The sequence below is a fragment of the Acanthochromis polyacanthus genome, chromosome 13 (assembly GCF_021347895.1).
Source record: "Acanthochromis polyacanthus isolate Apoly-LR-REF ecotype Palm Island chromosome 13, KAUST_Apoly_ChrSc, whole genome shotgun sequence".
NCBI classification, from domain to species: domain Eukaryota; kingdom Metazoa; phylum Chordata; class Actinopteri; family Pomacentridae; genus Acanthochromis; species Acanthochromis polyacanthus.
This window is the reverse complement of record NC_067125.1, coordinates 18,052,234-18,064,869: the sequence shown is the minus strand read 5'-3', so window position 1 is coordinate 18,064,869 and position 12,636 is coordinate 18,052,234.

Below are 12,636 nucleotides of genomic sequence, written 5' to 3'. Positions count from 1 at the left end.
AAGACTGACACATAATAAATTGTAGAAAATTTGAAAGGACATTGCGCTCGGCACTTTAAAGAACACAACTTAACTTCATATCACAATATATGTTACTGTTTCTTTAGCACTTTGTCCAAATTGTACTGATGAGTCTTTGGATATAGATTAAAACAAAGTTAATTGTATTTAAATATACAATTTAAAGTGAATATACCTTTAAGAGAAGTCTGCACATCAGTTAGATTAATGCCACTCTGAGCTACGTTAGTAAGCTTTTAGCAGGACTGTGATTTATTATGATTTTACTGTTCCTCTCTTCACTTTGTTTTATGATTTAGCGACTATTTTAAGTATGTAGTACTGTATTACCAACTTAATTGTTAAGTTATTGGAGTATCAAACTCGTTTTAATTCAGGGGAAAGCGGTATACTGAATAAGTTGGCAAAGTACCTTTAGCTAAGGCTATCTTGCTAGCTAGCCTTAGCTCTTTTCTTGCAGTGACAGCCCTTCCGTCGGGGCACGGGGGCAGTGGTCCCCTGTGATCTGATTGGCCACCCCGTGTGCCCCCCCCCCCAAAAAAAAAAAAATTGTTGGAAATTTACATTCCTGATTGTCCGATTTCCGACGCTCCTGAACGCAACGTCATTGTCCGACTGCACCTGAATGCGCCAATGACGTTACTTTGATCTTTTGATTGTATTTCGTTTGGCTTTGAAGAAGCTGGAAGACGTTTCCTGATGCTGGAAGAGAAGACGAGCAGCTTTGCACCTTTGTGGTGAGAAGACTGTGGCCGTTTCTCAGTACCTAACTGTCCCTACTTGGTTCTCACTTACTCGTGAAACGTCATCATCGAGATTGCAGCGAACTGGACTAGTGAGCATAGATATGAATCAGTAGGTAGATATATATCTATGGCTGCAGCTCCCAGTGGAGGAGGATTTTATTAGAGGAAGTTAGACACAGTCACACAGTCACACAGAGAAACATTAGACCTCACACTGAAACGGAGCTACAGCTCTGTGTCTTGTAGAAGATTTATTTTCAAAGCTACATGTGTGACGGTAATAATCCGTGCTAGAGCAGACCTCATTAGCACTTCTGCTAGGTCGGCTAACTTCCGATCACTCCATGGATGCTGTTGTCCATAATGTAGCCAGAATATGGATAAATTTTGGTTTGGGCTTGACAAAGACGAGAACAAAATATTCAGAGCAAGTGGAGCAGCTAGCGAACGCTTATTACAGATTTACATTTTCAAAGTCACATTTTGAAATCATGTAATGTTTCCGTAAACAAATCACAGCTTTTATTTTGTAGAGAACCCTGGAAACGTTGTTTATCCATAATTCCGCTAACTTGACTGAACGTGTGCTGCAGTTCCCGTTATTTAAACATCAATATGATGTATAAATGCAGATGGACTTCATATATTTCACGATGCAGACATTTTTATTGATGTCCAGTATATTTATAGACAGAAACATATTTATAGAAATATTAGAAATTGATCTCTGTTTCCTCATAATAATTGGGTTAATGCCATTAAATGTTCATCAGTGATTCATATTTAGTGTGAAACTTTTACTTTACAGCGATATATTTTTTTTAAATGTTGGTCATTTTAAGATAAGACATTAAAGGATGGTTTCTGAGGTAAATGAATTTAAGGTTTAATTGACTGAAATCTTTCAGTCAATGTTGTGTTTCTTTCAATTAAAAAATATCTCGATTTAATTAATACAACTCAGTTACATTTTATATGAAAAATTCTTATTCAGTATAACACAAGATGATGTATCAGTTCACTGAGTATTTCAGAGCCATTTTTTTCTTTACAATTATCTGTATTTAAAGTGATATTATTAAAATAACTGCAATGAAACAGCAGCAACGTAAGAAACGACCAAATATACAAAGGAACAGCGGCTTATTTAATAGAAAAAAAGTCTATCAGTTAGAACATGGTGAAAGTGCAGCTAAAGTTAAGTTAGCGAAACTATGGATAAGCAACGTTTCCTTTTACGTCCAGAAAATAAAAGCCTCATATTTTATATATATATATATTTTTAAAAAATCACTAAAAGCAACACTTCCACCAAGTTTGTTTAGTTTTGTTGGTATTTATCGATAGAGCAGCAGCACATTTTCCACAGACAGTTTACTGTCTGTTGTCTTGTTTTTTTTTTAAGTTTTCAGTTCAGTAATTCAGTCCTTCAGCTGAGTGGACCAACAGACAGCTGGTCGGTAATAATTATATTTACTGATTGGTGCCGGTTTTAATGAACTTTATGTTCAACTTCAGAGTCAGATATAACGTGAGAAATGAACTCCAGGAGTTGGAGTTTATTTGTGTGTGTTGACCAGAGAAGAGACGAAGAAAGAAAATATCGGTGGTGGAGTCTTGAACCTGCTACCTTCCACTTGGTAGCCTCTCTTCTTGCCCTCTGAACTACTTGCTCAGATACTATTCCTCCTTTTTTTTGTGCATTTATCATCTATTTTTGTCGATTCGATTTTTTTTTTTAAACTCGAGTGTCGTCTCGACCATTTTTCTCAGGAGGTTGGACTTCAGCCTTGTGCTGAGGGTTGAACCCTCAGTTCCAAGACTTTCCAAAGCCTCGAGACCTCCCGAGTCCTCAGGACCTGAGCTTTCACACAATCTGAGGGCGAAATTTTCAAGTCCCACAGTAGATCTGTGTTAGATTCAACTTTCAGACAGTCCAAGGACTGATATCTCTAAGTTCCTGAGTAGTTCACTGTTTAGTTTGAACCTTTAGACAGTCTGAGGACTGAAGTTTTAAAAGTTTCTCAGTATCTCTGTTAGTTCTGAACATTCTGGTTAACAGAAGCCTTAAAACTTGTGACCATGAGTCTTGATTTCACATTTAGACCTCCATCTGAGTTCTTCTCAGAACCTTCACCTGTGGGTTCTTTAGAATCCTGAACAAACTTTGATTCTCTTCACTGAACAGTAAAATTTGTGGAAGATCAGAAGGTAACATTAGTTTGATCGATGTCTTCAACTACTAGTAGACTTTATCTGGAAAGCAGTTTTCTTAAATGAGTTCTTAGTAAATCTGTCCACAATCAAACCATGAACATAGAAAGATTAAATGTTTGAAGAAGCAACTTGATGTTTCATTCAGACTAGAAAATGCTTTAAGACCTTTATCTGTTTTTGCCTTTTTTGATCGTTTTGTCTCGTTTAATTTGATCTTCTAAAGTCTAACTGGTGTCTCTTCAAATGTTTTGTCTTTAGTTTGATTCTTCTTAAATGTTTAGTTTTGCTCTTTTCCACCTTTTTTTCTTTTCTAATTTGAAATGTTTCCTTTTCTTTTCCAAGTTTAATTTTTTTGATTAAATCCTTAAGGTTTTCTTTTTAAATGTTTTATCACCTTTTAATGTTTCATTTTCTTTTTAAGTGCTTCATTGTATTTTCTGTTTCATTCCTATTTAAAGTTTTGTCTAAGATTTAATTTTCCAATTAAACATTAAATTTTTAATTAATGTTGTCTTTTTAAAGATTAATAATCTAATTATGTGTATTTTTTAAATGTTTAATTATCTTAAAATATTTCATCTTTGTTTCATGTTTGTTTAGAAAAAGTTTAATTTCATAATTACATGTTTTATATCTTAATTAAATATTTTGTCCACTATAGTTTAATTGTATTTAATGCTTAATTTTCTATTTAAGTCTTATTATATTAAATGTTCTTTTCCTTTGATTTAATTGCTTTTTTTTTAATGTAGTGTATTTCTTTTACCTTTTCTGTCAAGATTTTAACTCCAACCTTACAATGAACAACCCTTAAATCACAATGAAAATACTTTCGTTGTCACAATCATGAGTTGGTCAGTTATTCAATTTATCAATTCAAACTTTATTTGTTTAGAACCTTTCACACAGATGACAAAACTAAACAAGCAAAGAGAAAAAAAAAAAAAAAACTGTGCTCGAACTATTAATTAAAACTAACATTTAAAAAACATTTACAGTAATAAATGTGTTGTATCCAGGGGATGGAGGGAGTTTACTGAAGTCTTCTTGGCTCACACAGTAAATCATTTAAAGAAACTTCATATTCAGTCTAGGAAACTGCAGAGCGACAGAAGACAATATCTCCCGTTTTCTCTTTAAATGAGTCGACTCTTCTTGCCACTTTCAGATCAAAGAACTACAGACTCTTCACAACCTGCTCAACTCTTTGTACAGGACCAGAAGGTTTCCTTCTCATTCTACTCTGAAACTCACCTTCTCCTGCTCAAACTGCAGACAAATGTTTCTGCTGCTCTAAAGTCTGGTCTCCAGAATTCCTAAAAAACTCTCAAAGTCTCTTCTGCTGCAGGTTGCTTTGTAGAACTGTTACAGAAAACCCACTAAACCCACATGGGGGCCTCAAGATAGTCATCCAATGAAACCATACAAACCAACTAGCACAACCCAAATACGAAAGTCTCCTGCAGCCTAACCAGAGAACCTCTTTAACAGAGAATCAGGACAGACTCTTACCTTCTGGACAACAACGCTGGTTCACAACAAGAATACAGAATGTGTCTGACCAAAAACCTCTGAAACTCACTACAGCCAAGATAAAGACACAACTCAGCTGCACCAAATTCCACTAATCACTGCACACATTAGCACCATGTGCTAACTGTGGCTAAAGAACCACATTTACCAAGGCAACTATCCAGTATAAAGCCCTAAAACTCACCAAGAAACACATTAAAGATGATTTTACTGCTGAAGCTGCAAGCCCAATGCTAAAGACAAACTAAACACAGAGCCAACCCGGTTCAGTGACGAGAAGCAGAGGAAACGTTGACTACAGCCACATAAAGGAAGACGCCTGAGCTGCTCAGGTGTTCTGATAACACCAACCAGTCACCTGGACAGCCAATAGGACACAGCTTACTGGAAGTCCAGAGGGCTGGCTTAGTGAAGTAAATTTAGTTTAAAGTTGAAGCAGAAAGTTAACAAAGAAAGTTGAAAACCACCTTCTGATATCTGAAATTCTCTGAGTTTTCCACATAGAATGCCTGGAACCAGTCAAACTGGGCTGTCATAGTAGACCCTCACTGTAAAACGTCATAGTAATGGTGTGTTGCTCAAAAACATTACAGCCCAGCTGTCTTAGGGTCGCTGAGGAGCAACACAAAACAGGACAAACACTGGTTTCCAGGGGTTAGGTGGCTATTTATTTTAAAGAGTAAGTTTACAACACACACATGTGAGCAGAAAATCACAAAGTCTTTTTTATAGACCAAACTTTTCAGGAAGTAGATGAAGAATCATTAAGCTCTCATGTAGAAGTCGAACTTATTTTTGAGTTTTTAAAGCTGTTGAGTTTAGAGTCCATGGATGTTTGACATTTAATAACAGAGTCCTGAAATAAAATTACAGTTGTGGATTTCTGTCATTTAGTCTGGACTAAACAAATAATAGCTGCATAAATCTCAAACGTCATGAGGAGTCTGGATTGAGGTTTCTCACTTGATAATGTATGAAAACTTGAATTTAGGTTGGTTTAAAGGAATATTCCACCTTAAATCTTGAATGTTGACCTAAAAGTTGGTTTCAGGAACTATTCCACCTACAAGGTCCTCACACATCAACTTAAAGGAACATTCCACCAAAAATCCCTGGACATGCACCTAAAATGTTGGTTAAACCAAGTATTCCATCCAAAATCCTCAAAGAGACCCGAGGGGCTGGTTAAAAGGAACATTCCACCTAAAACCTCAACTGGGGCAGTATGTGTAGCAGCGACAGCAGAAAGAGGTCTTCTCTGGGTGGAAGAACCACGTCCAAGTGGCAGCTCCCTTTCTGCTCTTACCTTACTCACTAAACTCAAGTGCCATGGAGGTAGGGTTGCCAACCGTCCCTTAAAATATGGCATCGTCCCATATTGAGCAACAAAATTACGCGTCCCATATGGAACGCACTTTGTCCCATATTACCATGAGAATCAAAAATCAGTCTGTAAAATGTCAACCTAATCAATGAATAAGAGGGTGCTTCATGTGAAAATTTACGGTAATTTCATTGCCAGCCCTCTCTTACTCTGTGACCAATGAACTGACAGCACACTCACACACGAGTAAGACAATACAGAATCCGGCTCATCTCATTGGTCGAGGTCCTTTCACGTGGAAAGAAGGTATGGGAGACGCCAGCGTGTCGTCATTTGCTATGGTCACGTGGTACAAGACTGCTGCTGGTTGGCAGTAACATAACGGCTTGCTACAAGAACGGTATCGGGTTTGAAACAAATACGTAAAGTTATCGCTTTTCATGAATGAAATTGCACATGTATTTACCACAATGGTAATAGCGTGTGTAGTTGTTGGTTGTACGAAGCGTTTTGAGAAGGGATCAGGCTTGAAATTTCACCGAATACCGATTTCAGGAGAGAGAAAATGGCGGTGGCTTCAGCCATCAACAGGAAAAATTGTACCCCAGTAAACAGCAGAGATTGTGTTTGTGGCTCCCACTTTTCTTCAGGTAAACTATTCAACAGTTTAGCATGTTTAGTATTTCCAACTTTGAGCTTATTTACCAAAAGATATTGATTTAGTGTCGCATCCTTCGCATGAAGCGATCTCTACACTTTCGGTTTGGTTCAGTGTTGTCATGTGTTAACGATCGCTTTTTAGGCGATGAAAGTATACTAAAGTCGAATGAAGCATATTCAATAACATCTCCTTAAGCCAGCCGCCTCATATTTGTAACCATATTTGTTTCTGTATGCGTCTAGCGATCGTTTTTTAGAATTGTCCTATTTTCGATCACCAATGCTGTGGGTCTGTTACTGTTACATAGAAGCCATACTGCAGACAAAAAAATACAGCAACTTCTTGACATCTTGTTGAAGATTAACAGAAGATATATTATTTTTAATTCATCAAGTTAATATATTTTTGGTGGGTGAACTGCCCAGCGGTGTCAATCCAGTAAAAATAAATGTCGGGTGAAGGAAACTGTCCGGCCACAATGAAAGGATCGTCACCCACCCTAGTCCTTCAAATTGTACTTGATCTGGCAAGGTTTCCTGTTTCCCTGTATCTCAGCTACCCCACGTATATTTGGTCGGCCTCAGGTGATAAGGATTGAGCATAATCGGACAATTTCACGGAAGGATAGTTCGCATTGTTATCATCAGCCATTGTTTCCTCTGGTTCCTCTTGCAAACCAGCGCGGTAATCACGTGACTTCGTGACGTCACTGTTTGTAAACACTGGCGTCTCCCATATCGGCAACAAGAGACAACAACAGAGCAGCATGGATGACACTGACGTGGATGACAATTTTCAGGCCTCGGGCACTGCTGATGGAACTCCCCCAAGGAAGATTAAGAGGCTGCAGAAATACAGAAGCGAATGGGAACGAGAATACATGTGGGTGGAAAAAGTGGCGCGATAATATTTACAAGGGGTACTGCACTGTCTGTCGCGCGCGTTTTCTGTAGCCCATGGCGGACTTTATGAAGTTAAACAGCATGCATCTAGAGCTGTACACAGTAAAACCATGAGGGACAACAAAACCAGGGGAATCCTTGACCGGTTCATTCTCCACCAGGCACGCCAGAGGCAGATATGGTATGTAAAAAATAAGAATGATTTCTTTTTACCCTTTAAGTCCTAGTCTGTCATCAGTGTTTGGGTAAGCACATTTTGGAATGCCGTAATTATGTCACTGTTTATGCTATTGGAAAAAATCCAACGGTTTCTGAAAGCTGAGACGTTGCACTTTACAGGCAATGTGTATTTTTATTTCATTTTATTTTTCATTGACAGTAGTTTCATTCATACCCTCCCAGGAAGCAATAGAAGCAGCCACTTTGTTCCCAGAGAGAGAACTGCCCTGTGCGATTAAATTAAAGCTGCAAAAAAAGATTAATTTCATAGTTTTTTCCCACTAAAACACTAAAATCAAATTCTGTTTTAGTGTTTTTCTTAAACCATCAATACACTCTTGTAGCAGGAGGTAAATTGTAAATAACATAACCTCATTATGGGAATCATTAGGTCATTCCCTCACACAGTAGGGTTTGCTAAGTGCCCTAGTGGCCAGGTGTGAATGGGTTGTTATTTTGCACTGAAAAATAAATTGTTGAATAATAATTTGTTTCCATGCATTTGTATCACTCAAAAAATGCATCTAATTAAACTCAGGTTTGACTCAAAAAGGTTAAAAATTGTTCCACGCACAAAAAAACGCAAAAACAAAATTTCACCATGCCGGGAGGGGTGAAGGCAATCGGGTCGGCCAGCCCTGCCAGCGAGGTGTCCCTTATTTATTTTTCAGAGAGTTGGCAACCCTACATGGAGGACTTCAGTAGTTGACATTTCCTGCTGGAACCTTCTCTTTTTCAGCTTTCTTTCACTCCCGACCCGGTTTTTGTTGACATTTTGACACTTTTTCTGAGCTTTGACCAATCGATGAAGTACATCATCGGCATCGGCAGCGTAATCGATGGAGGGAAAACCACCCTCACCAACCGCCTGATCAAGAACCTGCCCAACTGCTGTGTGGTCCATCAGGGACTTCTTCAAGCCCCAAGATCAGATTGAAGTTGGTGAAGATGCTTTCAACAGTACGATGTCATCACTGCTCTGGACATGGACGCCATGATGAGTACGATCTACGCATGGCTGGAGAACCCGATGAAGTTTGAGAAGTCTCATGGCGTTAATAACACCCTGGACTGACGAGATCGTCCCGAAGTCTGACCACAAGGAGGAAGAGGAGACTCCATCCTTATTGTGGAGGGCTTCCTGCTTTACACCTGCAGGTCTTTGATCGACGTGCTAAACCAACGTTACTTTATTTCCATCCCATATGAAGAATTCAAAAGAGGAGGTACTCTAGGAACTATACGGTGCCAGACCACCCCGGCCTGTTCAATGGCCACGTCTGGACCATGGACCTGCAACACAAGAACATCTGCTCGCTGTGAAAGATTACTGAGAGCAGCTTTTTGTGATTTCTATGCAGAACACTATGATGTTTGCTGAGCTGTGCACTATTAAATGATTTAAGAATATGGAGTATTGCTACTGTTTATTATTGTTCTCAGGTTTACTGTTAAATCTGTAGAGTGTTGCTTATTGTATTTTATTGTATTTGATTTAAGAATATGGAGTATTGTTACTGTTTTTATTGTTCTCAGGTGTACTATTAATTTACAGAGTGCTACTTACTGTATTTTAAAATTTACATCACTGCACAGAACATTTAAGATTATTTTACCACAGATCAAAGGTACAGATTGTTATTGTTCACTGTGTATTGGGTAGTACTCATTTTGATTTAGACTGATTAGTATACAGAACCCTATGATGTTTCTGGTTTACAGCTGAGAACTAGTTGCTAAAAGTACAGAATATTATTTCTTATTTAAGTGTGATAATTGTCAGTAAATAATCAGTATAATCAGTATAATACATATATGACCAGATATGATGCCACAAATTCAGATTTAGGTTAACTTTTTCCAAATATGTACTGCAGTTACTGCTTTTTGGATTTTTTGGTACTGACATATTGGCTATCATTAGCCCCTGTAACTAGGACAGCAGAACAAGTATGGCTATAACACCAAAAATGCAGTGAAGGGAAGTCAGTAAGATAGTACTTCATTACTTATGAGTTCAGCTTCTCATCTGTGAGAATAACATGTTGTTCTTTCAGAGCTCACATTGTGTTGATTTAAAATATCACATCCCCATCCATTTTTTGTATAATCAGTGCAGATGATTGTTTTGTAGGTGATGGAGTGCAGTTTCTGTACACTAATAACATTTTTTCTAATTAGAAAAAACTCTAATAATAACACCCATGTTGAGAGAAATGACTCATTGTACTCATTTCTAGGTGTATGTTTGTGCAAGAGGACCAGGCATCATCAGAGGACGTGGGCACACAGCCTGCAGCGACTGAACACTGATATCTGGTGGCGACATTTTATAGTCCCCATGGTAACAAGTGCATCATCTGTTACTATCGGGGGACCGAGAAAAAACAGCAACAACAACAACAGCAGCAGCAGCAGCAGCTTTGTTCCACCTCCATCAGTCACTTAACACAGAACATATCATGATGAAGTGTGTTTGAAGATGTGATAGTGTGCGGAGGAGGGTTAGGAGTGGGCGGTATGAGAGTCACACCTGTTAGTCATACATTAATCAAGCTCGGCGTCACGCTCACTGTCCTCCCCTGTCTGCCTCCCTAATCTCTCCTTTCACCTCATTCATGCCCTCCACTCTCATATCTTGCTTTTCATCTCTGTTATCACTGTGTATCCCGTCCTCTCCTGCTGTCCTCTGTCTCTCCCTACAGTGTTGTTTCCATTGAGCCTCCTGGGCTGATTTCTCTGTTTGTCTCTCTCTCTCTCTCTCTCCCTCTCTGTCCGACTTGGCTAACCCACTCCAAATCTCACTGCAGCAGATGGTGCTGTGTTTGCATTGGGCCAGGTCTCCTAGCAACCCCGTCTCTCTATCTCTCTTTCCTAAACCGGAGCAGCGGAGGAGTTGGTGTCATGCACTGTCTGGGTCTGCCATGCCCACCCCTCCTCTGTGTCTCTCATTGACCTGACTGCCTCTCAGCGCTGATGTCTATGTTCTGCCTCTCTCACACGCAAAAGTAGGCCAACGGACCGACCGCCTGGATTACTATACATGTGTAATGATTGCATTTGATGTGCAAAATGAGCAAAGCAGGACACAGCAAACCAATGTGACCGCCCCTTCTCCACAGACAAAGTGTGATTTGTAACCCTATGCGACCTAGATTTGTACAGATGTTCACATATGTTGTGACGGCAGGGAAAGATCCCATCTGGGTCATGCTGGGTTTAAAGACACATTTATGGTATTTAAAGCTGTGTGTATGTTGGTGTGTTGGTATTTTCTTTATTATGTTTATCAAAAGCTCATTAGTATGATATGAGCCAATGAACACCACCACAGACACACTATCAGGCCTGCATGAATGGACGTGTAGCGCTGCAGATACAGTCGGCCAGGCTGTAACATGCAGCTCTGCCCAGACACGCAATCCCACCCACCCACACACACACATACACTATACTACATTTACAAGAGAGCAGGTCAAATAAGGACTTGCATCCCGACGTGGCACTGGTCCTTTTACTTTCATTCAGCCTCTGGCCTGCACACATGGACTCACACACTTAAACAGCTGTATGTGCATTCATGTGAAGACCTTAAATGCCCTGCTATCCTACTTTACCAGATAATCTCAGTTTTTAAACAGATATGTTATTTTTGGAATTATGTGAAATCACAGAAAGTAGAAGAAAACTATATACAAACATTATGTAATGCAAGTTCAAATCAAAACTTTCATGAGGAAAAAAGGCCCATGCATATTTATTCTGCAAATGAAGGCCACAGGGACTCCCTGTACAGTATCATTTATTTTTATTTGACATGTTTACAACAGACACTTGAATACTACAGTGCTACAACTGTGGACTTTAACCTTTCAGCATTTTCCATTTTCATCTTCCTTTCCCTGTTTTTACTGTAGTCTAAAATCTAATCACCAAAGCCAAGAGCAAATCTTAACAGAACAGGTCAACATTAGGACAACAATTTTTTTTTCTAAGAGTCAGTTGAAAGGATCAATATTACTTTCACTTTTGCGTGTTAAATATAAAGCTGGAGACATAAATACTGGAAAGAAATGGCAACAGCTTGCCTGGCTTTATCTAGTGGTAATAAAACCACTAAAGCTCACTAATTGACACATATTGTGCCATTTGTTTAATCTGTACAAAGCCCAAAGTGTAAAATGACACTTACGTGAGAGACTTATGTGTGGAACGTTTTCTTTTCTAGTTGTGTAATTTCCTGGGAAAACTTGCAAACTGCCTGTTTTTACCCTTCCGTTTGTATGGCTTAAAAAGAAGACATATAAGGTGTTAATCGCTGAGCCTTAAAAGTCTGGAGCCATGCTGAGTGTTTCCAGTCTGAGCTGTGCTAAGCTAAGCAGCAGCTGGCTCCAGCTACAGATGGGTTACAAATAAAAGGAAAACATGAACATTTGACCATTTCAGTGAGGGGATCTAGTGGCTCCCTGAAGTTTTTACTGGCGTGGTTTGGGTCCACTCGTGCCCTTGGAGGGAAGAGTGATTGTAAATCAATACAGAGTTGTTCAGAGTGATCACCTAATGATGATGACGGGGCTGCACAGTGGCTCACCTCACAGCTAGAAGATCCCCGGTTCATGTCCTGGCCTTTCTGGGATCTTTCTGCATGGACTTTACATGTTCTCCCTGTGCATGCGTGGGTTTTCTTCACGTTCTCTGACTTCCTCCCACAGTTCAAAAACATTCATCCATCCATTCTCTGTACACCGCTTTATCCTCACTAGGGTTGCGGGGGGTGCTGGAGCCTGTCCCAGTTGACTCAGGCGAAGGCAGGGGACACCCTGGACAGGTCGCCAGTCTGTCACAGGGCTACATATAAAGACAAATAATTACACTCACATTCACACCTAAGAGCAATTTAGAATAATCAATTAACCTCAGCATGTTTTTGGACTGTGGGAGAAAGCCGGAGTACCCGGAGAAAACCCACGCATGCACAGGGAGAACATGCAAACTCCATGCAGAAAGATCCCA